At 41.0% G+C, this 26,618-nt stretch overlaps 1 protein-coding gene across 6 annotated transcripts in view; it reads left to right on the top strand.

Annotated features, from left to right (window-relative positions):
* Positions 1-739: 739 nt before the first annotated feature.
* Positions 740-26,618, top strand: part of LOC101602880 (interleukin 1 receptor accessory protein) — a 135,674-nt gene continuing 109,795 nt past the window's right edge. The window contains exons 1-3 of one of the 6 annotated variants that reach the window (XM_045149937.1): positions 740-960; positions 2,453-2,597; positions 4,075-4,223. The gene's annotated coding sequence lies outside the window, so the exon portion shown is untranslated. Of the gene's footprint in view, positions 1,018-2,452; positions 2,598-4,074; positions 4,224-26,618 lie in introns of all 6 variants that reach the window. The other 5 variants (XM_045149939.1, XM_012947903.2, XM_004654266.2 and 2 more) reach the window with 5 other exon arrangements.

Below are 26,618 nucleotides of genomic sequence, written 5' to 3'. Positions count from 1 at the left end.
GCCAAGACAGGAAGGCTAGTGTGAGGCTGACCTAAGGCAAGTCATTACAGAGCTGAGATGATTATGCAACTAGCGTGGGCGAGAGCAATCGATGGCTCTTACAGAAGCCAGGAGAAATAAGAATGATCCATTCTTTGGCGATCATTGCCTTCCGTAACCTGTTATTTTCACCCTAGTTCGCACAGCCTTTCAGCACGCATGTCCGAGTGCCTGCACTGCGCCAGGCACGGTGCTAGGCACTGGATATAAACAGTGGGCAAATACCAACTCAGTCCTGCTGTCCTGACCCACTGCGTGCAGTCATGACTGTCACCTCTAGTCGGACAGGAGCAGTGTCCCACAGGCTTTTCCGCTTCTTCCTGCTGCGCGCGGTGCTTGGCACTTGGAAGGCGCTCGGGTCTTGCAGCCCGAGCTGGCTCGGAGCCCAGCAGCAGGTTGCTGGAAGACAGAGCAGGGGGGCGGTGTCGACGTCCACGAGCACACACACATGTGCGCCTAGGTGTGCCGCGGGGCGGAGGAGGAGCTGCGGGGCGCAGGCTGGTCGTCCCGGGCGCCCCCGGAGCACCGCGCTCAGAGCCACGCGGCGGCAGCGCCTCCGCGGGCGGGCGGCGGGCGGGCCGGGCGCGGCTCCTCCTCGCAGCGGGCGGGACCCGCCGCCGAGCCACCCAGGGGCCCGCGGCCTCGGCAAGCCCCGAGATCCCGGGCGGATCGCGAGCCGCAGCCGCGGCGGGTGGAGCCTCAGCCACGATCTCGCGGGCCAATCGCGCGGTTCCGGAGGAGGAGTCCCGGAGGGGGAAAAAGAAAGTGCGGCGGAAAGTAAGAGGCTTCATCGCGGGCAGACTGCCGGGATCCGGGTCCCCGGGGCTTCGAGCTGTGACCAGGGGCGCGGACGGAGGCGGACACCTCGGCAACCGGTTCCGCCGCTTTCGCGAGGACCGCTCGCTCCGCTGGCGCGGGAAGGTGAGTGGCTCGCTGCAGAGTGGGCTCCAGGGAAATCGCCCGCTGCAGAAACTCGGGGTACGTGGATTCTTCGAGATCACCCCCCTGCGAACCTCCTGTTTTACAGGAGGGAAAACTGAGCTACAGGGGCAGACAGCGGCCAGGCCAGATCACATTGCTAGAGAGTGCGGTGGTCGGGATTCGAACTCAGCATTCCAGAGCCGCGCCCCTGATTTGCAGGGATTGAAGTTACGCAGTGGTGCGAAGGCTCCCGTTGTTTGTGTCTATTCTCAGCCCCTGGACGAGGTCCGTTTTCATCTGCCGAGCCGATCCCTTTCCCCGGAGCACCTCTCTGAGCAGGGGGCACAGTGTCCCAGCATATCCACTGGGCATCACTTCTCTCCCAATCCTAACTATGACAGCCTGCGAAAAGGTTTCCAGGAGCCTCGGACGCACTTTTCATGACTTGTTTTATTTTTTATTTTTACTATTACATTTTTATTTTATTTTATTTTGCAGAACGATGTTCTTGTTTAGGGTCTCTAACATGCTCTTGGTGGAGTTGAGGAAGAGATAAAGAGATATGCAGGCATTGGTGACCTCAGATGTCCCTCATAGTTCTCCCCCTAGCCTCCGACAGAGCGGAGCTGTCGGTCCTGCAGGACATAGGATGTTCCCTCGTTTAGGAAGATCTATTTTGTGGAGCCACGAAGTCCCTTTGTACCTCTGAGTCCTGGGAAGGAATTGGAAGGCTGAGTCCATGAGAAAATCAATGTGATGAAACTTCTGGGGTTTCCTTTAAGAGCTAGTCCCCAGTCTGCCTTTGCCACTCCACCCAGCCCACTGTTCTCCAGGGATTTGATGCTCCAATGTGCAGATCCCAGGTTAGCTAGGAGCTAAGAAAGGACTTACCTGGTTTCCAGCTCGACCTTGTTGCCTTGTGAAGGCAGACAAGATAGCACACCTTTCTGATTCTGTTTTCTACTGTGAAATGGAGATTCTAATGCTCACTCGTGAACCACTGAGGTAGCTGGGTGGATGAAATGGGACGAATCAAGTTCCACATTCATTGTGGTGCATGGCCTGACAACTTTGGTACATAATGTACTACATAGTAATCCAGGAAACACTTTGTTTTGAGAAAGGTAGTTTCCTGCTATCTTTTAGTAACATTTCAAAGAAAAAAATCTGGAAATAGGGTGATTTTGTTGGTGTTGGAGTTGTTTCCTTTAAAATTCTAGTAGGCTCCTTCCTTCCTTCCTTCCTTCCTTCCTTCCTTCCTTCCTTCCTTCCTTCCTTCCTTCCTTCCTTCCCTCCTCCCTTCCTTCCTTCCTCCTCCCTTCCTTCTCTCTTCTTCTCTTCTCTTCTTCTTTCTTTCTTTCTTTCTTAATTTCTTTCTTTCCTTTCTTTTTATAGCTTCATCTGAATATTGTCCTCAAGAAGTGACTTAGATTGTAAATATTTAACCTGGATGTTGAATTAATGTTTTAAGTTGATGTAAATTTTCTATTAGTTTTTAGGTCAAGCCTCAGGCCTGTGAAATTCCCTAATCAGAGAAATTCTGTATTGGCCAAAACGGTCTTGAATTTGATGAGGGGTGGAAAAGACAGGAGGAGGAGGTTGGAAGATGCTGTGAGTCCTTCTGTCCAGGCTCCTAGGTCAGTCTAGTAACTTCATATTCTTCAGCAAACATGAGAAAGCAACAGAATTCTCCTAGGTCGTTCAAAAATGCTGCTCAATGCAGTCTCTTCTGGACACTAACCTGCTTTGTCTAAGCCCATACATATGCCTACAATAGTCAGACTATGTGACTGTCAGTAGCTTCCCCTAGACACCCCTACCCTGCTCACAATACTTGATTTCATTTTGATTCGCACATTTATTGACTACCATCTACTGGCTATGTTGTAAGCCTGAATTGATTGGTTAACATGAATACTTGCATGCCCTTTTTAGGGCCTATGCATTTCTATGCAATATTGACCAGTGCCTGAGAAGGGGTGTGATACATCTTGCGGGGGTGGTGAGAGTTCCATATTGTCCAGTAGGTAGCTCCCACACCCAGCTTTGACCCAGGATGTGATGTCTTATGTCCATTAGTTTGCTTGTGTGCATGCGTGGTGATGAGCTGGCTGGGATACATTTGAACACATGTCTGAGAAAGCACGGACTTATGCAGATAAGGAAAATGTTCAAAATAAGGTCAAAACAAGAGAATGGGAGAGACATTAGAAATAAAAACCCTTTAGTTCTTTTTAGCTTTTGTTTTTTTGAAGAAAGTATCACCTTTAAACATAATATCTTTATCCATATCATCATTGCTTATTACTAAAATCACATATATTTGTGGAGAATTGTAAAATCACTAAGTATGTTCCACATATATTATTTTCGTTGCTGCTTGCAATAGCCATGGGGGAAGGACATAGCAGGCTTATTCATAGTGGAAGGAGCTATGGTTTGTGGTAAAAAAATTGATTTCAAGTTTTTAGGTCTAATACCTAAGTAGCTGGAATTAGTGAGCAAATAATGTCACTAATTTAGAGCTTCTGTTTTAGCCTGTTTTATGATAATTTCACAATAGTGACCCTAGGGATTTGGGTGAGGTTGAAATTAATGCATGATATCACGTACATGTACAGACTAAGTACTCAGTGAATCCCTCCACTTACCTAGTCACCATTCACTGAAAAGAAGACTGAAATAGGACTCAGGAATGAGAGGTTTCCAGGAGTCACATGATTGGTACATGTCTCTCTTGGAATATAGTTCACACCTTTTGACTTCTTGTTCAGGTCTCTTCCTGTCACACCCTGTCACTTCTCTAATGAGAACTTGAGCAATTTATTTCCCTGCTTAGACTGGCTGATGGTATCAGGGCACAAAGTGGGTATTGCTTTGCTAACAACAATTGTTTAACATTATTTGGTAGAGTTTAGTAGAGCCAGCTCTAAGTAGAAAATTAAAGTGATGAGCTTGAAGGAAGTCTTCTCAGTCCCATATGTTTGATATGATAAACCTTCAGTTCCTAGGAGGAAAGGTACTATGAAGACATGGAGTTCAGGATGATGCTAGTGTGTCTTTCTTTCTGTTGTGAGTGGTCGCTTTTCTCTGCCTTTTTGTTATTGGTTGAAGGTTGGTATTACAACTGAGGAGATGTCATGAGTGAACATGACCGTGACCTCATTCAACTCTTCCGCCACTTTCATGGACTGAGTGGGACAGAGAGAACAGTATTTGGGATGGTTAATCTTCCTCATCATCCTGACAGGATAAAGAATCAGGTAAGAGACTGGTGAGGCATACCTCTGTAAACGTCTGTGAAGGTATTTCCAGAGAGGATTAACTCAGCAAGGAAGGCACACCCTGGACATAGGTGGCACCATTCCCTGGGCTGGAGGCCTGGACAAAAAACAAGAAAATCAGTGAAGCAGCTGCTTTTCCTTTGTGGCTTTTGGCTGACATTCATGACAGCTCTCCTCTGCCACATGCTTCCACTCCAGTGGCATCTTTCCCAAGCACATGGGGCCAAGCCGCCGTGGATGGAACTCTCTGAACTAAACTAAACCTTTCTTCCCTTAGCTATGCTAGGTAGTTTGATTGCAGTAACAGAAAACTAACTAATACAATGTGCAAAGGCCACATGTGGTGGGAAAAATCACTGCTTGCTGCTGGTTCCAATTACTAAACTGGCATTTCAGTCTTTCTCCTGGAAGCTGATGGCCACAGACTTACGGAGGAAGATCAAAAGGTGTTGTTTGGTTTAGGCAGTGAAGCCATTTATCCATGGAGGCTCTTCATAGGTCCTAGGTTTATCCCCTTTGGTACTCACAGGCAAGCTTGTAGAAGTTGTTCTGGGAGAAGTGTTCTGCCCCTACCCTTTGGGAGGCTATGTTTACTTTTGCCAGCACTTGGATATTTGGCATCACCTTACCTGGGATAGTTCAGAAAGTGGAATGTGGTTGGAAGAAATCAGAGGAGGAGGTACCAGGGAAGCATGAAAAGGTTATCTTGAGCATACACACTGTTTCATTTGTTGCTTAACTTCACCAAGCCTTTGCTGGTGACACAGATGGAGGATCTCGTGAGTCACCGTTGCCTTGACGGTGAAATATTAAAGAGAGCCACCTACTGAGCTATTTGCCCATTTTGGAAATTGTTTTGTAGAGGAAAAAAGAAAAGTAAAAAAAAAAAAAAAAAAAAAAAAAAACCCACACCAAAGAACAGGAAGGTTACAAAACACATGACAACTGCTATTTTGAAGTATAAATTCAGGTTAGCCACTCATTTGTTAAAATGTAGAGTATGTGATTGATTCTGATGGAGTGGTTAGGGAGCAACTTTTCGTCTGATTTACATCTCATTCACCAGTGAGTTCTAGAGTCAGGCAAGTCCCTCACGCAAGATAATCTTAAATGATGGTACTCAAATTCTGCATGTAGCTACTTTGAAACTCGAGTCCTGTCCTAGCAGCTTTTTCTTAGGAGGTGTTCCACAGACACTGATACTTCTGTTCAGAGTTCCTCCCATTTATCAGTCTGATAAATTCTAGTCTTCATCAAGTGATGACTACCCTTTATTAAACTCCACTGAGGTTATGTGCTGAGCATTTTATATACACTACCTCATTCAGGCCTTGTAATAACCCTGCATATTTTATTTAAGAAAATAGAGGTTCCTAGAAGTGATGCAGTATGGTCCATGTATCATAGCACAAAGAACATAAGGATGCTGACATTTACCCATACATTGTGTTTTAGAGCTAGGAAGAAACTTAACTGCTCCTGGACTCGAGATGCAGTGCTGGGCTAATAGTGGTGGCCCATCTCATACTGCCATTCTGATCCTGGGATCACCTCACCTATTTGGGTCCTAAAATGTGAGAGAGTTCAACAAAATGACCTCTAAGGTTCATTGCAGTGTGCATTTTTCTTTAAGATTCAGTTCAACTCTGAAATTCTGCAGTCACATCTTTTTGAAAAAAAAAAAAATCAAGGCTAAAACAAGGAAAGGGGATCAAGGAGAAAATATAGAGAGGAGAGCAAGAGAAATAGGCATTCATTGGCGTACACACTCTTTATACATAAGCACAAAATATCCTGCATAAAGCAAATATTAGAACCTCCTGCAGTGCAAAGCTTTTTTGATCATTCTGTTTACTGGAAAACACATTATCTGAGGGCTTGTATAACCAGATTCCCAAGTACCTGTTTCTATGTCGTCAGCTACAGTGGTCTCTTTACTTTCATTCTCCTCATTTCTTCCAAACATGCTGCTCAAATCCTTCCCTGATTCTATATGCTCCTGATATCCCTCTTAAGTACTTATAACATGTTCTGTCTATATTTTTTAAGTTTTTGAGCTGTGGACTTAATTTGTATAATTTGTGACTTTAATTATGCCTCTGATTAGCACCTCAGTTCAGGATATGGTCTGGCCTGCCCTGTTCCTAGCATAGTGCCTTGTAAGTATGGACACTAAGTTGAATGACTGATGGGTTTGTTCTACCTCAAATACTCAGAATCAGCTTTCTGTTTCTTTTTCTACTTTGTCATAGCATTAGTTACCTTAAAAAGTGCCCCTATAAACAAACAATTCTAGTTTACTTTAATTTCATGATAACAAGATCAGACAAATTATCAGGAGTCTCTGATCCTAAGAATATGGGCCAATTACTAGTTAAATGATAGGAAACCACATCACAATCTATCCTAATAATAATGGATGCTTCACAGCAAACAGTGAAGAATGACACTGAAGTACATGCTTGCATATACTGAGAGCAAGGACAGTGTCATGTATCAAAAATAAATTACTCCAGAGAATAGAAGTTTCCATTGAAGTGGGCTACTACAGTGAGCTTTGATCTTATGGTTTCTAAAAGTAGTGATAGATTCCTGTCAGTCTAGCTATTATTTGATTTAACTGGTATCAAGTGAACATACGGAAAGCAAACCTTTTCTGTATGGCGAATATCCAGTAGGTACCGTAGTTTCTACCTGTCTGGCACATATGTCCTTCTAATTACACTTGCTTCCTATTGGATCAATCAATTCTCAAGGCAAAAGCAAACAGAATGAGTCATTTTGACAAATTCCAATACCTTAAAATATTTGCTTTTCATGAGTAACACTATTCCTTGAGTCAGTTATGATTAGACAGTAGGGTGATGTACCTTATGGCTGTGTAGCATAGGGGACTTTGAAATCAGATGACCTCTCTGGGATTGACTTTGGACAAGTTATTTGGTCCATATATGCCTTAGTTTCATTATTTAAAATAAAAAGGAGTCCTTTGTGCAAATAAATTTCCAGAAACCAACTTATTTTCTAGAAGCTTGTGTATTTGTTTCAGAAATCTCAAAATGCCTCTTATTATGTATACACATAAAGTCATTACTTCTTAGAAATAATGGCTCTGAGATGATAATTTGGAAAGATGTTGTAAACTTGTTTAATCCTGAGTCTCAAGGCCATGTGCATAGGAAAGAGTGTGGCTGACACTTGTTTGAAACTATATTTTTCCTTCGGCTATTCAACCCACCAACCTGGTTACTGATTTTTTCTTTATTTTTCCATCCTCTAAGCATGTTTTTTTCTTTCTCTGAAACGAGAATGTGGACAGCATATTCTCTAAGGAGTCTGCTGTGAGCATGTGGCTGGAGAGAGAGGCCTTGAAAATTCTACACAAGGCTAAACATGGGCCTCACTCTCCATAGGCACCTGCGTGCTCCAAGGGTGGAGCATCACCGTCATGGACGCTGGTTGCCTGATTGGCTTCAGTGAGAATCACAGCTGACCACTGTACTGAGCAGATCCACAAGGACCTCTGTGTTATTAGGCATGCGATTCTGCCATATTTCTGATATCAGCAGTCTCCCATGCTCTGGAATTCAGATTTGTGGATTGGAAGAAAAAGCAGTCAGAAAGATGAGGCATACCTATATATATTGTTTTAGAAATGAGAATGCAGTTTCTTTTAAAAAAAAATATTTATCTATTTCAGAGAGCTAAAAAGAGGCAGGGAGAGAGAGAAAGGGAGAGTATGGGCACCCCAGGACTTGTTACCATTGTAATTGAACTCCAGATATATGTTCCACACTGTGCATATAGCTTTATGTGGGAACTGGGAGTCTAACCCAGGTCTTCAGGCTTTGTAAGCAAGAACTTTAACCACTGAACCATCTCTGCATCCCACTTTTTTTAAAAAAATATATAATGTACCTCTGTGTCACCCCTAATCACAATAATATTCTGGATAAAAATGAAAAATATAATCTTTGGCTTTGATTGTGTTGTGAGCTTTATGAGCACAGATTCTGTACTTATTTTCTACTTTCTTTTGAGATTTTAGTGTCAATGAAAGAGACTTGGATTTCAAGAAAATATAGGAGTTATTTCAATTTATAGAAATGGCAGAGACTTGAGAGTACACTAAGTAGCACTCTTCTGGAAGCACTTTGACTTCTATTTTCTAATTGCAGAATTAAGACTGATGGGAGCAAGGGTTGAAAGGATGCCGTAGGTTTTGAAAATTTGTGCCTTTCAGACTACAGAGGTGGCTCAGCAGTTAAGTTACTTGCTATGCAAGCATGAGGGCCTGAGGGGGTATGAAATAGCCCAGGTTCAAATCCCCAGATCCCATGTGTAGTAGACAGCCTCAGGTTGCTGGAATGAACCTCCATACCAGGCACAGTTTATGGGAGTAAGTAAGGGATTTATTGAAGCTTAACGATAGATGGGACATTCTGTAATGGCAAAAGAAATTGGTCCCCTTTACTCAATCCACACATGGAAAAGCAACCACCCACCCCAACACAACTAAGCACACTTCAGAAACACCAGAGGAAGCTTAGCACTCTGCATAGCTTATCTGGAATTCCCCGTCCACCCCCATACCTTAGGGCTAGGCCGTAGGATCAGCCCACAGTGACACCTCCAGATCTAAATTAAAATCCTTAGTAAATTCTTGTGTGTATTGAGGGACATCCATTCAAACTACTATGCCATGTAAACAACTTGATGTGGCCAAGCTACCTTGTGACCCTAGTTCTGCAAAGGGGAGCAGAGACCAGGGAATTGCTGGGCTCCTGAAAAACAACCAAAACTCAGTGTCAGTAAGACACTGGCTCAAATAAGAGCCTATGGAAGAGTTATGGAGCTGGACACCCGACATTCTGCTCTAGCAACCTTAGGTGGGTGAATGCCACTTGATGCACATGACACTGAAAATACACACACATTTACATACAGCACACATGCGCGCGCGCACACACACAGACACACACACACACACACACACACACACACACACACCAAACCCCACATTAAGTACAACAACCAAAAAAAAAAAGTGTGGCTTTGGATTTAGGATTAGACTTGAATCTTAGATTATGTTTATTTTTCCTTTTCAGACTTCATTCCCTCATCTTAAAAATTAGACAAATCCTAAATTACTTCAAACCTTCACATAGCATCTTATAATCTTGTTTATTTAGTCCACAGTTTACTTTTCATTTCATGCCCAGCTAAAGTGTAAAATCCACATGGTCAGGGACATGCGTTTGCTTCCCTGTCACAGGGACCTATAAGAGGCTTAGAAGATGCTGTCTAATTATGCATCAATAGTGAATCAATGAATGCTTGGAACAAGATCAGTATGATGATTTGTCCCTAAAAGATAGAAAAAATTACATTGAACTGGATGAATAAATACACATATATAATATTGAAATTATATATATATATATATATACATATATATATACATATATATATATATGTATTTGTACATATAAGTGTATCAGATATTTATATAGTTTAACTATTTAAATGGTAACATATGTATACATATGTATGCATGAATATAAATCCACTTATTTTGAGCTCTTCAAGTCTTCTGTGGCTAGCCAAGACATAGAAAGCTTGTTGCTTGGACATTATAGTGATAATTTTGGCAAAAGACTAAGGATAAAAAGATATTTCACTCTCTTTGTAACTATCATCTTTTTATCTATTATCTTTCTATCTATCTGTCTATTTATCATCTATCTATTATCTTAGGTCTTTTCTATCAGGCAGATAGGCAGACAGACAAGTAAAAAGAAGAAAAACAGGAGATTTCAGATTTAATAAATGAGAGACTGAGATGAAAACATCAGCAGTGGATGGAGATGAATGAGGGACAATATTGAGCAAGCTTGTCAGTGAAGCCTGTCTCTGAAAAGATGACATTTGAGTGAAGAAAAAAGCCTGTGAAGGAGCTAGGATAGACTCGAAGTCATTGCTAAGGTCAAGGTTAGCATGAGCAATGGGTAGAGATAAGGTCCTTCAATAGGCAGGGTGAGATTAGTTTTTTTTTCCCCAAGCTATTAGAATGGGTTCTGGATTTGTGGAATATGCAGCAGAATGTCACTGAAGGGACAAAAGCAGTATATTTTTTACCAGGTTCAACATATTTGGATACATGGAGCCTTGTATAGTGATGAAGGAGATGGAGGAACTTATTTAAAAGATGAGCAGATCAACTAGTTTGGTTTCCTGTAAGCTGCTATGAACCAAGGAGATAATTTCCTTTCATTGTTGAATTCACTGGAGCCTGTAGTTCTCAGAAGGAGCCGGTAAGATAGGCCAAACCAGATTCCTTTGATTTTTCTCCAGTGAATCTATTATTCTTATTTCCAAATGTATTAAGTAATGGAAGGATATGTACCCACTGTTGTTCATTCAATTCAGTTGGAAATATTACTGTTCTTGTGTAGGTGTTTTATGTAATCAGTCCCCCAAAACATTGGGGTTGCAATTATTTCCTTATAAACCTTCGCTTACCAGCTTCTGAACTCTGCTATATTGAAGAATGAGCAAACCTTAGTCCATATAACATCAGTTTCTTGATTCTGGCTATGTAAGTATAAATGGTGCCTGCCCCTTCCAGCAGTGGATTAGAGGCCCATGTACCTATGGTCTCATGCATGCCTCTTCATATGAGTTTAAAATAGCTTACAATACATGCTAAATACTCTCATGTGCTTTACTAATATTAGCTTTTAGCATCTCAGAATAACCCTGCTGGTATACTTATAATCAACATCTCACAGAAAAGGAATCTGAGGCTCAAAGTCACAGAATTGGTCAGTGACAGAACATATATTTGAATATGAACAAATTTAACCATGGTACTTTGCTGTACTTTGATTTTAAAAGTGACCCTGCATATTTATTCAGTTGTTTGTCCCACTTATTACATGATGTCATAAGGGAAATAGTTTCATAAATGTATTTAATCCAGGAATCCATATTTGACCTATTCTTTGAAATTGTATTATTTCTTTAGCTTTTGGTGATTACAAGAAAAAAAGATTGGTTACAAACTGAGATTACCCAGCAGGCAAATGATAAAATTACTTAACAACTCTAAATGTGTTTTCTCATCTGTATTCTTGGCACAAAGATATGGCTGTTGTGGGAATTAAATAAAATATACATACCGAATGCTTAGCACAGAGCTTGGTACGTAATTAGTGCTCATAGTGCATGGGCTGTTTCTATTACATTTTTGAACTAAAATAATCTGCACACATACACTTATGCTTAATACACAAGGACCTTCTTAGTTGTGCTTGTTTCATTAACTTCCCTTTAACAATCAAAGCCAAACATCTAATCATCATCAGCAATGTTAATTTTGCCCATTCTGGCACCTTGCTCATAGCAAAGCATGAACCATGGATTCTAAAATGCTCTCCCATGGGAAGAACAGGTAGGCCACATAATCACATACATGCAAGACACCCTGACTCTCCTCTCCAAGCACTGTATAGACCCGCAGGCAGTACCTTTATCCCTGGCCCTCCCTCCCCAGGCTCAGTCCACCTCCCTGGATGGTTCTTCCCAGCAATGGCCCCAGTGCCTTCTGGGAGATAAGGAAAAAGGAGAAAAAGACACACTTTGCCCCAGATAATTAATACATAACAAGGGCCAGTTCCCAGGGCTACTAAAGTTTAGGATCTAGTATGAGCAACGAGTACCTTGTGGGCCAGGACCTGTGCTGAGTGCTTCATTTTCATTATCTTATTCAGTTGTTAGTGAAGTCCTATGCAGATTTAAACATTTAGTTGTAAGTGTAATTTCAATCCAAAGCATAAGTGTCCTTGCTGCTTCCATGTGTGCATTGGACTCTTATGATAAATGTAATTTAATCTTTTTTCTGTTTTCCCACATTGTCCTTAATAACAAATTGTATAGCACCAGGGGCCTCCCTGACTATGAAGAAATGTAGCAGAAGGAAAGAGGCCTCCTTTTGATTGACAGTTTGTTTTGTTCTAGAAGAAGGTGATGGTGATGAGCTGAGGATGATTTCCTTGCGTGAGTTTATTTGCTTCCTTGTAAAATGAAGACATGGAGCTTATTAACTTCAGTTTAGCTTGTGCTGCAATAACATAATGCCTGAGCCTGGATGATTGATGAAGAACAGAAGTGTGTTTCTTTTCATTGTCGAGTCTGAGAAGTCCATGGTAGAGAAAGGACATCTGATAGTGTTATCTAGCTGGATCACCCCAATACAGGAAGTTGAAGGGCAAGGAAGAATGTCCACACCATGAGAAAAGAGAACTGGATAACAAATGTATCTCCAATATAATGGTATTGATTGATTCGGGAGGGCAGAGAGAGCTCTTAAGAGTCTATCACCTCCTGAGTGTCCCACCTCTCAACATAGTTGTATTGGAGATTTCCAGCATAAAAATTTGGGAAGTTTCATTCAAAACTATGCACTTACATTAACTTCTTCTTGTTGTTATGGAGTAATTAAAAAGAGAACCTTTCATTCTCTCAGAACTTCCAAGTAAAAACCAGGTGTTTCAACCTACCTAACAAAGTTTGGTAATTTCTCTTGAGGAACAGTACACACACACATACTCACAAATGACACCCAATTCTTAGTTGGTACTAATACATATTTTGAAGGCATCTGTGAGAAAATAAATATCCCTCCTCCTCCATAGAATAGGGGCTACAATAGGATAATTAAAAATGTTGAAATTTAGTATATTGATTAATATTTTTGCTTTAGAAACTATTTCAAGAGGAGATTATCCTAAAATATAGGCCATTACTTAATCTTGTTTATCCTGGACACTTTATTGGATGGATGGTAATTCCTTTACAATTTCTTGATCATTTACCCATATTAAAGTAGCCATACAGACACATGCTTACATTTGTGTAATCTGATCTTTGTAAATTTTCTGTCCTTTTCCTAGTGGGTATTAGTTTTTTTTTTTTTTTTTTAATTTAACCTGGCAGTTTTCTTGTCTCATACAAGCAGTGGTTTCTCCAGTAGTATGAACTAGAAAGTGAGGCATTAGGTTTTTATTTTTTAAAATTATGTGCATGAAAATAAACAGTGGTGGGTTGGAGAAATGGCTTAGCGGTTAAGCGCTTTCCTGTGAAGCCTAAGGACCCCGGTTTGAGGCTCGATTCCCCAGGACCCACGTTAGCCAGATGCATAAGGGGGCGCACACGTCTGGCTTTGCAGTGGCTGGAGGCCCTGGCGCATCCATTCTTTCTCTCTCTCTCTCTCTTCCTCTCTCTCTCTCTCTCTCTCTCTCTCTCTGCTTCTTTCTCTGTCTGTCACTCTCAAATAAATAAAAAAAATAAACAAAAAAATTAAAAAAGAGAAAATAAACAGTGGTGAAAAGAGGGTAGAAAGTTCTTTGAGCAGAGGGAAGAAAGCTGTGGTGGCTGTAAAGCACTGTTCACACAGGGAAGATGACAGCTCATATGGTAGCACTGGCTTTCAGTTGCTTGTCTTAGTAAAAGGAATTTGTCATACAGGGAATTAATTTACTCATTTGGGCAATATTATTTCTGTACCCCTTAAATAGGCAAATAACTGGAGAGACATAGAGGTTAAAAACAATCACACAGGGCTGGAAAATGGCTTAATGGTTAAGGCGCTTGCCTGCGAAGCCTAAGGACCCATGTTCAGTCTCTTTCCAGATCCCGCATAAGCCAGATCCACAAAAGGTGAGGCAAGCACAAGGTCACACATGGCCACTAGGTGACACAAGTGTGTGGAATTCAATTGCAGTGGTTGAGGCCCTGATGTGCCAATTCTCTTTCTCTCTGTCTCTTGCCCTCTCTAAAAAATCATATAGAAGCTGGGCATGGTGGCATACACCTTTAATCCCAGCACTTGGGAGGCAGAGGTAGGAGGATCACCATGAGTTCAAGGGCACCCTGAGACTACATAGTGAGTTCCAGGTCATCCTGGGCTACAGTGAGACCCTACCTCAAAAAAATGAAAAAAAAAAATCACATAGATATTGCCTGGGGAAGAACAAGTGTTTATAAATTGTCATGAAAGTTAATAAACAGGGGTTTGTCATATAACTTATTTAATATTTGAATTGTGGAACATAGTTTTAAGTATATATTAAGGCATTACTTTAAAAGGACAAGTTTCAAGCTCAATGAGTGGTTTATCAGATGTGTATTTGAAGTGGATCGTGAAGTAATGCTTGGGTTTATAAATAAAGCAATTGGTGAGAAAGAATGCTATATGAATTAGGGTCTGTATTAGTTACTTTTCTCATTGCTTAGACAAAATGCCTGACAAAAGCAACTCAGGGGAGGAAGGGATTAGTTTTGTTTATATTTTCAGAAGGGATATTGTTCACCATGGTGGGAGAAGTCGTGCTGGCAGGAGCATGCAGGGGATGGTCACGTTGCCTCCACACTGATGAAGCAGAGAGAGATGGATGCTGGTGTTCTATTTTCTTTCTCCGTTTTTATTCAGTCTGTGACCATGAAGTCATGCTGCCTGCATTCAAAGTGGGTCTTCCCACTTAGGTTAAACCTTTCTGGAAACCTGCACCGACACACACAGAGGTTTGTCTCCTAGGTAATTCTAAATTCCATCAAGTTGAAAAGAGAATTAGCTATCACAGGGTATAACCAGGAAAGTAGAAATGGATGAATGTTACGGATGATGTGCAATACTGAGGGAGGAAAAGGGGAAGGGGCAGAGGGAGGGAGGAAAGAAAGAAGATAAAGGCAGATAGAGAAGGTGAGGAGAGGAGAGAAGGGAAGGGAAGAGGAAAGATACAGAAAACCATTGTATGTGAAGGTTGATAATTAAAGGCCCAGAAAAAGACAGTTATGAGAAGTCATTAGTTACGGACCCTGAGAAAGAGACAGATACAAGAAGTCACATAAGGGCCCCAAGAAAGAGATGGTTATGAGAATTCACTACTTACGGACCTTGAGAAAGAGACCGTTATGAGAAGTCACTAAGGACCCTGAAAAAGACACATATCAGAAAGAGCTCATGAAACAGTGTGCATGGCTGAGGAAGACTTCAGGTCAGGCCTGTGGGAAGCAACAATCATTAAGGAAAGTTGGACATGAAGTGACAAAGTAGTCCAGACCCTATGCCCATAGGGAGATGAGCATCAGCACTTTCTTGTCTATCTCTGTAATGACCCCTAGTGATGTGGGCTTCCTACAGAGGTGGTTGGAGAATGTGGACATGGAAATTCATACCTGCCTGGCCTCAGACCTGGCAGGTATTGAATGAGCAGTGACTGTGCTTGTTGTTCCAAAGAGGGCTCAATGGGATCTCTGATAGAATGACTCTTTAGCCAGCCCTAACTTTAAACAAAGAGTACCAGATTTTGGGAACTTAAATCCCAGTTTAATGACACTGTTGCAGATTAAAGAGTGCATGTAATGCTCCCACAAAAGGATGAAACATAAAGTGAAGGAGGAAAACAAATGACTCCCTTGGTAATTGCCTAGTTTGATGGGGAGACAGACCAAGATTGCAAAGATCATTAAAGATCAGATTCAAAATATAACGTGAGCCCAAGCTATCTTGTTAAGGATTTTAGGCATCCTTGTATAGCAAGGAGAAGCCCTGAATATTCTGAAGCAAAGGAGAGATATTATCAGATTTATGTCTTATATTTGGCATTGGATATGATGACATTGGATATTAGAGGGGAAACACAGGGCAAATGATAAGAATTCTATTGTCAAAATACAGGGGAACTTTTTTAATAGAAAAAACAGGCCTTCAAATCACATAAGCCTCTTTTCTTTTTTAAAATATTATTTATTTTTGTGTGCATGTGTGTGTGTGTGTGAGAGAGAGAGAGAGAGAGGGAGAGAGAGAGAGAGAGAGGGAGAGGGAGAGTATAAATAGAGAAAATGGGCTCACCAGGGCCTCCAGCTGCTGCAAATGAATTCCAAATGCATGCATCACCTTGTGTATCTGGCTTACATGGGTCCTGGGGAATTGAACCTAAGTCCTTTGACTTTGCAGGCAAGTGCCTTAACCACTAATCAATATTTCCAGCCCCAGAAGACCTTTTTTATTCTTGGAACTCTCTTCTGTTCTTAGTAAGAGAGATCTTGTCATCATAACAGTTGCTCAGGACCTTCCTGGGTATTAGAAATACTAGTGTGCATTATAAGCCAAGGAGATTTCAATGTACATTGTCCACTATTATCAGCTATGACATACCCAGATAAGGACTTTTTGATCTAGAATATGAAAAAGAGAAGAAGTATAAATGTAGTTCAAACTCTGACTTTAATGAAATTGGCTTTTGCAACTGCATAATTGGGAGAGGAGAGATCATATCATGAGAAATAGTAATTTGTCTTAATAAACTCATGTTTTTGGCAATGACAGTATTTCCTTATGCATGTATGAAAGACTAACAACTTACAAATTGCTTATGTGTCTATTGTGTCACTTGATTTTATAAGAACTCTGTAAGATCAGCTTGTTCTGAATAATACTCAAGGAAACTGAAGCTCAGAGGTGGAGATGGCTGTGAAGTGGCCACTTAGATGGTGATGATTCAAGAGAGCTCACTGGAGTTCTGGATGTTCAATGTGTTCCATTTCTGTCTGTGCGCCACTGCTTGACAGTGTTCTTGGGACACTCCTTTGGTTTGCTGCGTTCTAATGTGTCAGTCTCTTTCCTCATAAACAGCAGTTCTGAGTAATCCAAGTGTTGTAGCTTCCTAAATTCCTCTGCGGTATTTTAACAGCCTCCCATCAAACATAAGAAAGAGAGGAAAATGGTCTTTACCAAACATGACTTAAGATGTGCCCAGACACCCAAAAGATCTGCACATTTTGACTGAGTTTCATTCTCTAAGTCTTTCCAGTCAGTGCCTCCTAGCACAAACACCTGCATATATAAAGGTCATATATCCTACCTCCTTTTTGTCAGAATTCAGAGGAGCTCATTAATGTGTGTTGACCCATTTAAAACATACACTTACTACCCTTTGCAATTGCTTGAGATTTCAACATACAAGAAAGAAGTGGTTAGATAATTTATAATCTGTGTTCAATGTACCTGTGTACTGTTTAATCCTCTTAGGGGAAGCCTTGAGTCATATACTTCTAGGTGATAGCATAGTTCTTTCTTTGGGGAGCCTAGGATTTTTGTAGCTAAATGACATAGGTATATGGATTTCAAGAAACAGAAAGCCTGGCATGGTGGCATATACCTTTAGTCTTAGCACTCGGGAGGCAGAGGTAAGGAGGATCACCTTGAGTTTGAGGCCACTCTGAGACTACATAGTAAATTTCTGGTCAGCCTGGGCTAGAGCAAGACCCTACCTCAAAAATTAAATAAACAAATAATAATAATAATTTTAAAAACTAGAAAGATGCATAGAGGAACCAAGCTTTACAGAGGCCAGTAAGTGGTGTATATGTAGCGGTTCTTAGGGAATACTACAGTGTTCATGTCATAACCTTTGCACTTAGGCCATTGTGGGATCTTTTAGAGTCAGCTATCAGTGGTCTGCTGAGTTCTAATATAGTGCACACTGAACGTGATGTGCTGCTTCTCTCGTCTTGGTTCTCACACACGAGGATTCCAGATACATGGAATTTCTATTTCTTTGTATTTGTTAAAGTGTGTGGGGAAACCTGGAGAATCAAAGTTTAGATTCCTAACAAAAAAATAGAATTAATAAGCAATAGCTATGACTGGGTGACTGGTATGCTGTAGGTGCTTTGTGCATTATTTCTCCTAATTGTCCTAACCTAACTCCATGTGTTACTTTTCACAACCTTATTCACCAGTAGGAAACTGAGATTCAGCATGGCAGGTGGCTTACATAGGTAGGAAAGCTGTGGAAACTGACAGGCGGGCTCGGAGCGTTTCAAAAACTCCTTATGGAGCCAGTGGAGACAGAGCACTGAGGCTGGCCCTGGGTCTCATGGCCCAATCCGGTTTCCTTCCATCTTGGAACAGAGGTGCAGTTACTAGGCTAATTTCCCTAATGATCTCCAAGAAGCTCATCTAGGACTGAGAGGGCTCCACTGACTATGAATTTTTGGCCTTTCCTTACTTCTTTTGTTGTTATCTTCAATGTCCTTTTAGGCTCAGACATCAGGAAAGAGATACCTTAATCAAGTGCTGACACTCAGTGCTGTTTTCATGACATTTTCATTGACTCAGTGTGGTTTTCTATGTTTGAAGGGCGATGAGGGTTTAGGGAAACAAGGGCTCTTCCACAGTCTTGGTTTTTTGGTTTGGAATGTGAGCCCTGTGGAGACAGGGAGATGATACTGTCACACGCTGGAAGCCAAATGTTTTTCCTGCCTGATGGGGTTACAGAGACCTCATCCAGAACACGGCCATCAGCTACAGGAATCCAGCTGCGCACATGAAAGAATTTAGGTAAGGCCACATGAAAAGGAGATTAGTAATGAGTTCACCAACACTGGACATATCGAGAGGCATGTCTACTTGGCAAGGGTGTTGCAGGAAGATTAGAATATTGGGAAACAAAAAAGAGTTTGAATCAGAATGACATTTAAGGGTCTTTCCGGCCTTGGGATTCTGTCTTGAATTCACTTAGAAACTTTATATTGGGAATAAAGGTTTCCCCTTGTTATAATTAACACCAACTAGGGATGTCGCCTCCTCCCTCCCCCTCACACTTCCCCCTTCTGAACAACTACTCGATTTAAGAAGGGGACTTAGGACAAGGAAGGATGTGGTTCCTTTCCACTTGGCAGCACTCCGTGTCAGAATGGAAGACTTGTGTCTGGGCCTGGCACGGTTCCGTCGGGGGCCCTCATACCAGCCTCGGTGTGTCTGTGACCAGAGCTCTTGGGAGGAGCACATCTGTGTAGAAAAACTTCCCACTGCCTGCCAGCTCGGGGATTTCCCGCGCTGCCTCCCCCCCCCCCCCCCCGCAAGTTGTAATGAATGCAGTTTTTCCCAGGGCAAACCTCTTGAAGGAATGGTGACACACCCTGAAACAAGTTCGAGTCAGACCAGACAAGCACCCCCTGAGAAATGCTCCTTGTGCATTTGGCAGCAGATGAGAAAGCGTCTTTCAGAGTGGTTTCTTCTTGCCATTTCAAAGGAAGGCTGCTTGCAGGCCAGGATGTCAGAAATGCAGCCACCATCCTTGCCCCTCCCCCCCACTTTCTTTTGCCTTTTTTATTTAAGAAAACTAGTTTATTACTAATCTGAAAGCTCTGCTATTCAAAAATCAGAATCCTTTAAATTATGTCAGAATGAGACAGTTCATTAGCTCTTGAAGGAATGATTACTACCAGGATAGGAAGTGTTCAACAGCTGTTAACAGCTTGAATTTTAACAAATAAAAGAAAGGCTGGCAGTGGCTTCCAATGGTCAGGGCAGGATCTAAGAATGAACAAAGATTTTTATTTCACTGGGTGCTCTTTCTACTTGGTATTTATGGTGACTTCACAACCCAATTTATTTGTTTATTTATCTATTTTTTCATCAAATGGATGCTATATCTCAGTATGATTTGCTAAAGTCTGTCACATTGGGATATGTCAAACTGTGAATTTTTATCCCTGTTGGGGGAGTTTCTGAATGGCTAGATATCGTCAGTCAATTCTGTCTAACTTTCCTCAGGAAATAAAGATGTTGCAAAATGTTTAGCTTCAGGATCTCCCCAGGGATCTGATCAACGCTGCTTGTAGGAAGTTTGGCTGAGATTTCCCAGGTACACGATCAATCTTCACCTGGTCATAGGAAGAGAACAACCTCAGCTTTTTCCAGGGATAACGTATTGCTCCTGGGCCTCGTGGCTGTCTTCTTTTGATACAGGACCCTTGCCTATTTCCACAGGAAGCTTTCTGTATCTATAAATGGTATGTTATTTTTAGGGAATGGTTAGCAAAATGGGGAGGCAGCATGGCTTCATCATCAGAGGAAGGCCAGAACTGAGAGTCAAAAGAAACCTCAAATTTCCACTAGCAAGTTACCAACACCCTGAATGTCACCTCACTCATCTGGGCTTCTATTTCCCAGTGTTTCAAATCACATATTGACTTCTAACACCCTTTCTGATTTTGCAAAGGTTATCTTCATTAGAAGGTAGATAAGAAAAATGAAACAAGTTAACAAAAGCCCAGCAAGCTATAGGGCATCGTTTGGGAAAATCAGTGCACTGTTTTAAATATTTCTCAGAAAGCCTGTGTTGCAACAAATGTACCTATAAACATAGAATACTGATTCTGTGTGCCATGTTGCTGGGTTTACAGATATTCCCTCCTTGCCTCCTTTCTCTTCTTTCTCTTTCTTGCCTGTCTTTCGCTTCTGTTTTTCTCCTCTCCTCTCCTCTCCTCTCCTCTCCTCTCCTCTCCTCTCCTCTCCTCTCCTCTCCTCTCCTCTCCTCTCCTCTCCTCTCCTCTCCTCTCCTCTCCTCTCCTCTCCTCTCCTCTCCTCTCCTCTCCTCTCCTCTCCTCTCCTTCCCTCCTCCCCTCCCCTCCCCTCCTCTCCCCTCCCCTTCTCTCGCCTCCTCTCCCCTCCTCTCCTTTCCCCTCCTCTCCTCTGTTATCTTTTTTCTTTTCTGTGGCTGATGGCTGGCTAGAGACAGGACTCACAGCCATGTCCAAGGATCATGATACTCAATACACTTAAAGGACAAATCCGAGGTCCTTGTTCAGTTACATGGAGCCATGGATGCAAGTCTCTTTCCTCCTTGAGCAGCATGCATTCATATCGTTCCCTCATCAGTTTGTTTAGCATAGGCCACAACTTAGACCAAGAAAGAGGGGATTTTCCTAAAGTTGATTGATTATAAATAATGGACAGTTGTGGCCAGAGGAACACACTAGAAAGATTTGCTTATCGTGAACATGTCAGCTGTGATTTCCTCACTATCTGTTATGACGTATGCTTTTGATTCTTTGGGTCTTACTTTCTACTCATTTAGGTAGTAAGCTCCTTGACCAATAGACTCATTTTAGGTATTTATTGTGGTTTTCTGGAGTGCATTTTTTTCTTTAAAAGGCAAATTACTATAAGTTTAAGAAGTGTAGTATAAATGGCAAAAAATGAAAGTGATCCAAATGCCATCATATGTTGAGCATATTTTCCCTGTGGTGAAGCTTAAAGCCTGAGACAGACAAATATCATTTTCTGTCTTTCTGACTTTTCCTTCTCCAGAACAAACTAGGCCGTGTAGCTTACTCCCCAGAGCTGCTCACATTCACGTTTCTAATCACATAATTTCCTAAGCTTTCTGCCACAGTCAGTGGTGCTTACATTTTAGTTCATAGACCATCATATAAAGCTGAAATATGTAATTAACAATTGAAATCCTGCAATGGGCCTCAAACACTTTGGCACAAATTTTACATATCCTGTGTTACAGTAGTGATTATTTCCCACAACTTGCTGACCTTAAATCAGTCTAGTCTAGTTATATTTGTGCTTTTACCTTTCTGTCTGTCTGATACTATGATTGCCCTACAGGCTTGCTCAGCTCTTCCATGATCATGCATCTTGTTTTGTCCGGGTGTCCTTCTGAAGTGTATTTCATTCTGTACTGGTGTTTGATAGCAGGTGTCTTGAGAAATTATGCTTTAATTAATAATTCAGTGCCATGAATTACTTTGTAATTACTCAAATAGATGATCATTATTTTCCCTATGTACGATATCATCATTGAAATATATGAAACTCTAACACTAATCTGCATAGCCCTTCTTGTAACCAGGTTTTGTTCTTTGCTTTTTATATTCTATTGTTTTCTTTAATATATTGAACTTATCATTACCACAACATCTACTCCTCATAAATGATTTTTGCTCTCCATGAAAACTTGCTACTTTTCTTCATTGGCATAAGAAGTCAGATAAATGAATTGGTGGAATGAGGGTCTGAGTTTCAGTACTATGCATAAAGTTGACTTTTTGAATGTTGATGAATCCTTGTTGTCAGTTAAAGCTGTTGTCTATTGGGTATTTATTGAGAACTGACACTGCGTGTTAATTAACACCACCTGATAAATTCTGACTTAAGCTTTTGATTCTTTGTGTTTTACTTTCCGCTCCTTTGGTATTAAGCTCCTTGACCAATAGACTGACTTTAGGTGTTTATTGTGGTTTTCTGGGATGCTATTAATTTTTTTTTTTATTTCAAAGGAAAATGAGTATAAGTTTGAGTGTAGTATAAAGGGGGAAAATTTGAAAGTGATCCAAATGTCATCAATAGGGATATGGTTGAATGCACTGTGTTATAGCAAGGCAGTACAATACATTTAGTCATTAAAATGCATGAAATATAATTACATGAACTTACATGGGAAATATGAATGATATATTTTTAAGCAAAGAAAGGAAATTTAGATGCTTGAATGATTCATTTTTTATAAAAAGAAAATGTTAAGTATGAATATGGAAAAACTGTACTTACATGTGCTTATGCTAGAAGTGAGGATGGATGGGTGCCACCTGTAGAGAATGGGGTGCAATGTGTTCACTGCCTATCTAATATAATTTAGAAAGTGGGAATAACTTCCTTTAACATTATTATGAAAGTTTTAAAACAAAATAAAATTGAAAATGTTACTCTGAATTTCTATATATCCAACATTTCAATTCTGAGATTAACATTATGTAATAATTTCTTTATAATATATCTAAACATATATGTATCTATGGGTGATTGTGTGTGTGTGTTATTTATAGACATAGCTAGTCACTTGAACTTGTTGTTAAAGGGTACTCATTTCCCATCTGAGAGTCATCATGTTTAGTTTAGAAATGTTACTGATTTGGACAGAAACATGATGAAGTATTGAAGAATTAGTGGGTACATTTCTTTAAATACCTTTTATTACTACTAATGTTGAAGTGAACCTATTCCTGAGGGTTTGCCATTTTCTATAGTTTCCTTGGGACCCATGCTTCATCTCTGTCTGCTTTCACTCTGTATTGACTGTATGTCTCTATATGGTGACATCTGTCCAAATCCCCAGTGCATTCTTATAGCCCCACTATGTTACTTTTTCATGATATTGCACTGTGCCATATATATATATATTTCATTTATTTATTTGATAGAGAGAGAACAAGGCAAATAGAGAGAGAATGGGTGGGTGTACCAGGGCTTCTGGCCACTGTATACAAACTCCTGATGCATGCTCCACCTTGTGTATCTGGCTTATGTGGGTATTGGGGAATTGAACCTGGGACCATAGGACTTGTAGGCAAACACATCCATGAAACCATCTCTCCAGCCCCACAAGCCATATTTTTTGTTTGATTCTAAATAGTCTTATTTAAAGAAATGCTAATCAATTGAAAATGGGGGATAACAGAGATGTAATTACACTAGATTAAGACAGTAGCAAAGAGGAAAATGTGGGAGAATAATTCGGACCAGATCTAAATTTGAGGAGATGTCATTTGGCGTTATTTTAGCCATTGGAATTTGCTTGTCTTATTGATTATATTTTTCCTTCCACGTCACACTTCATACACACAGACTCTAGTCCATTTCAGATCTGCCTGGTTTTGCACTACATATTCTCCACATCATTCCCATAATCCTTTGCTAATTTCTTTGCAGATTATATCCCTCTTGCCAGATTTCTTGCTTCCCTGTATCTTATTCGCTGTTTTGCTTCCAGAAGTTTTATCAAGCTATTTTCTCTTTTAGAATGCCTTCTCCTCTGCCTGGCCTCCTCTTCTCCTCCCTGAGTGTTCTTTCTGGTCTCCGCCTACCCACAAAGACGTACATGGATCTGTCACATCTGCTACTATCCTGTGGGAACATGAGCTCTTCTCCCTAAAATCATTACTTATATTTTAATATTTTTATTTGAGAGGGGAGAGAGAGAGAGAGTGAGTATGCATATGCCAGGCCTCTTGCCCCTGTGAAAACAAATTCCAGATGCATGACCCACTTTGTGCATATTGCATTACCTGGGTTTTGGGGAGTGAGGCCCAGCCAGTAGGCTTTGCAAAGCAAGCACCTTTAACTATTAAGCCCTCTCTCAGCCCCCCCCCTAAAACTTTTCTAAAGGTAGAAATGTTCACTATTTTTGCAGTATTGTTAGCATCTATTAGTTATACATAATTTCACGTTGAATTGCACAGCATTTATATGAATGTATGCTGCACTTGGATCACATTCAACCCCCCATCACCTCCTATTGGGTTCCTCCCAATCTTCCTGCTCTTGTCCTTTTCCCCAACACTTGTCTTCAACTTCTGTGACTTCCTGTTTGTTTGTTTTCCTTTGACGAAGATTTTCATTAGAGTTGCTTTCAAAATCCTGAATAAGGGATTATGTATAGGAGCATGGGCTCCTTACCAGTGACTCCAACACTGAAAATATGTTTTTTCCTCCTCCAGTAACCATTAGCTGCCTATAGGATCTAAGAGGAGGGTGGAGCCTTCTGATCTCCTCACTGCCTACCATCACTACCTACTGTTATCTGCCTTTAAGTCCTCAGGAGAGATGTGACCTCATGCCCCCACCCCCAACTTCTTTCTACATGACAGACCTAATCTTGTGATTGCCTTGTACTGATAATCACAATGGCTGTGAAATCCAGAGTGTCATGGCAATCTCATGCAACAAGAGGTTTACACCTCACACTCTTCCTCCCTGTGGCTCTTGTGTTCTTTCTGCCACCTCTTCTTAATATGATGTTCCTTGAGCCCTAGAGTGGATCACAAGATGATTTGTGTGTGGTTGAGCATTCAGCAGCCCCTTACTCTCAGCCTTTTGACTAGTTATGACTTGCTTCTCACTGCAAAGAGGAGCATCTCTGCCTATAACGGATGGCAGCACTCATCTAGGAGTAAATTATGTACAAGACCATTTGATGGGCGTACCATGTCCACTTAGCAAAACAATAGCAATGGCTTTTCCACAAGACCCTATGACCCCCCTGCCATGGGCTTTTGATTGATGATTACAATATCAGACATGGATTCCCTTCTGTGAAGCAAGCTTCAGTTCTAGTCAGAAGCGATGGTTTATCCCATTACTGAATTGACATGATTGGACCGGTGGACACTTCTTGCCTGCCTGACTGGAAATGTATTGCATGGAAATCAGAGCTGAATAAGACTTTGGAAAACAATTCTTTCCCCAGTAGCCTTCAGCATATCTCCCTGCACTATAGAAACTAGCCAAGCAAAACGTCCATCCTGATTCTACCTGGATTTGTTTTTTTTGTCCTGTGAACAAAGAGTATGTATGGCATCTTTATCTTTAAGATGTTAGTTGTGTTGTGCAGCCAACAGATGTGGCAAATACCTGTACTATATTGGGAGCCATTGAGCCCTGTCTTAACCATTCACAAAGTGGCAGCTCACCCCTGGCAATGGGATTTTATTTAATAACCAGTAGCTTCCAGAAGCAGCTTTATTCACCCTCTCAGAGTGCTTTCATTTTAAATTTTCTTGTTTTCTAAAGTTTATTTTCAATTAGATTACTCATTTATCACGTGACTTTATGGATTCTTTCATTGAGGGGCTACTCCTCTTTCCCATTTCCCTGTCCTCTAAACTTAAATCAGTCCCCTTCTATTATGCTCTCTTACACATTCATTTCAAATGTGTTTCACTATCACTCACTTAAGGCTTCCCCCTCCTCTCATGGGCCCCTTTCTAGTTTTCTGGCCTGCATACACGCACTACCACATAAATGCACATGTATAAAATTTAGCAGTTATGACCCATAAATAAGAGAGAATATGAACTGTTTGCCCAACTGATCTGGTACCACCTCACTTAATATATTTTGCAGTTCCACCTATTTTATGTAAGTTAAAAGTTTTTATTTTCAACTGAATTAAATCCATATGTGTGTGTGTGTGTGTGTGTGTGTGTGTGTGTGTGTGTGTGTGTATCTATCTATCTATCTATCTATCTATCAATCTATCTATCTATATTTTCCACATTTTCATGATTTGGTCCTCAGTTGATGGACATGTAAGCTTATTCTACTTTCTTGCTATGGTGAATAGATCAGTAATAAATATGTATGTGCAAGTATCTCTGTGGTAAGATACAGAATTTTATTGAGAAATTTTGCATGTATGTTCATCAGGGAGATTGGACTTTAATTTTCTTTCTTTTTTCTTTTGATTGTTCCTTTATCTGTTTAGGGTGTCAGAGTAATTGGCTTGATAGAGAGTTTAGAAGTTTCCTTCCCTTTCTATCTTACAGAATATTTTGAGAAGTGTTGTTCTTTAAAGCATGATGGATTCTGTAATGACTCTATGTGGACTCGGGTTTTCTCGTAGTCAAAAGGGTCACATCTTACAACACTTCCCGCTGCATCTGCCCTTTGGCACACTGCTGTTCCTCCAAGCCCGCTCTCATGGAGCGGCAGTGGCACTCTGGCCTTCGGAG

The sequence above is a fragment of the Jaculus jaculus genome, chromosome 5 (assembly GCF_020740685.1).
Source record: "Jaculus jaculus isolate mJacJac1 chromosome 5, mJacJac1.mat.Y.cur, whole genome shotgun sequence".
Taxonomy (NCBI): domain Eukaryota; kingdom Metazoa; phylum Chordata; class Mammalia; order Rodentia; family Dipodidae; genus Jaculus; species Jaculus jaculus.
Note: the sequence above shows the minus strand (reverse complement) of the source record. Positions and strands in the feature narration are given on the sequence as shown.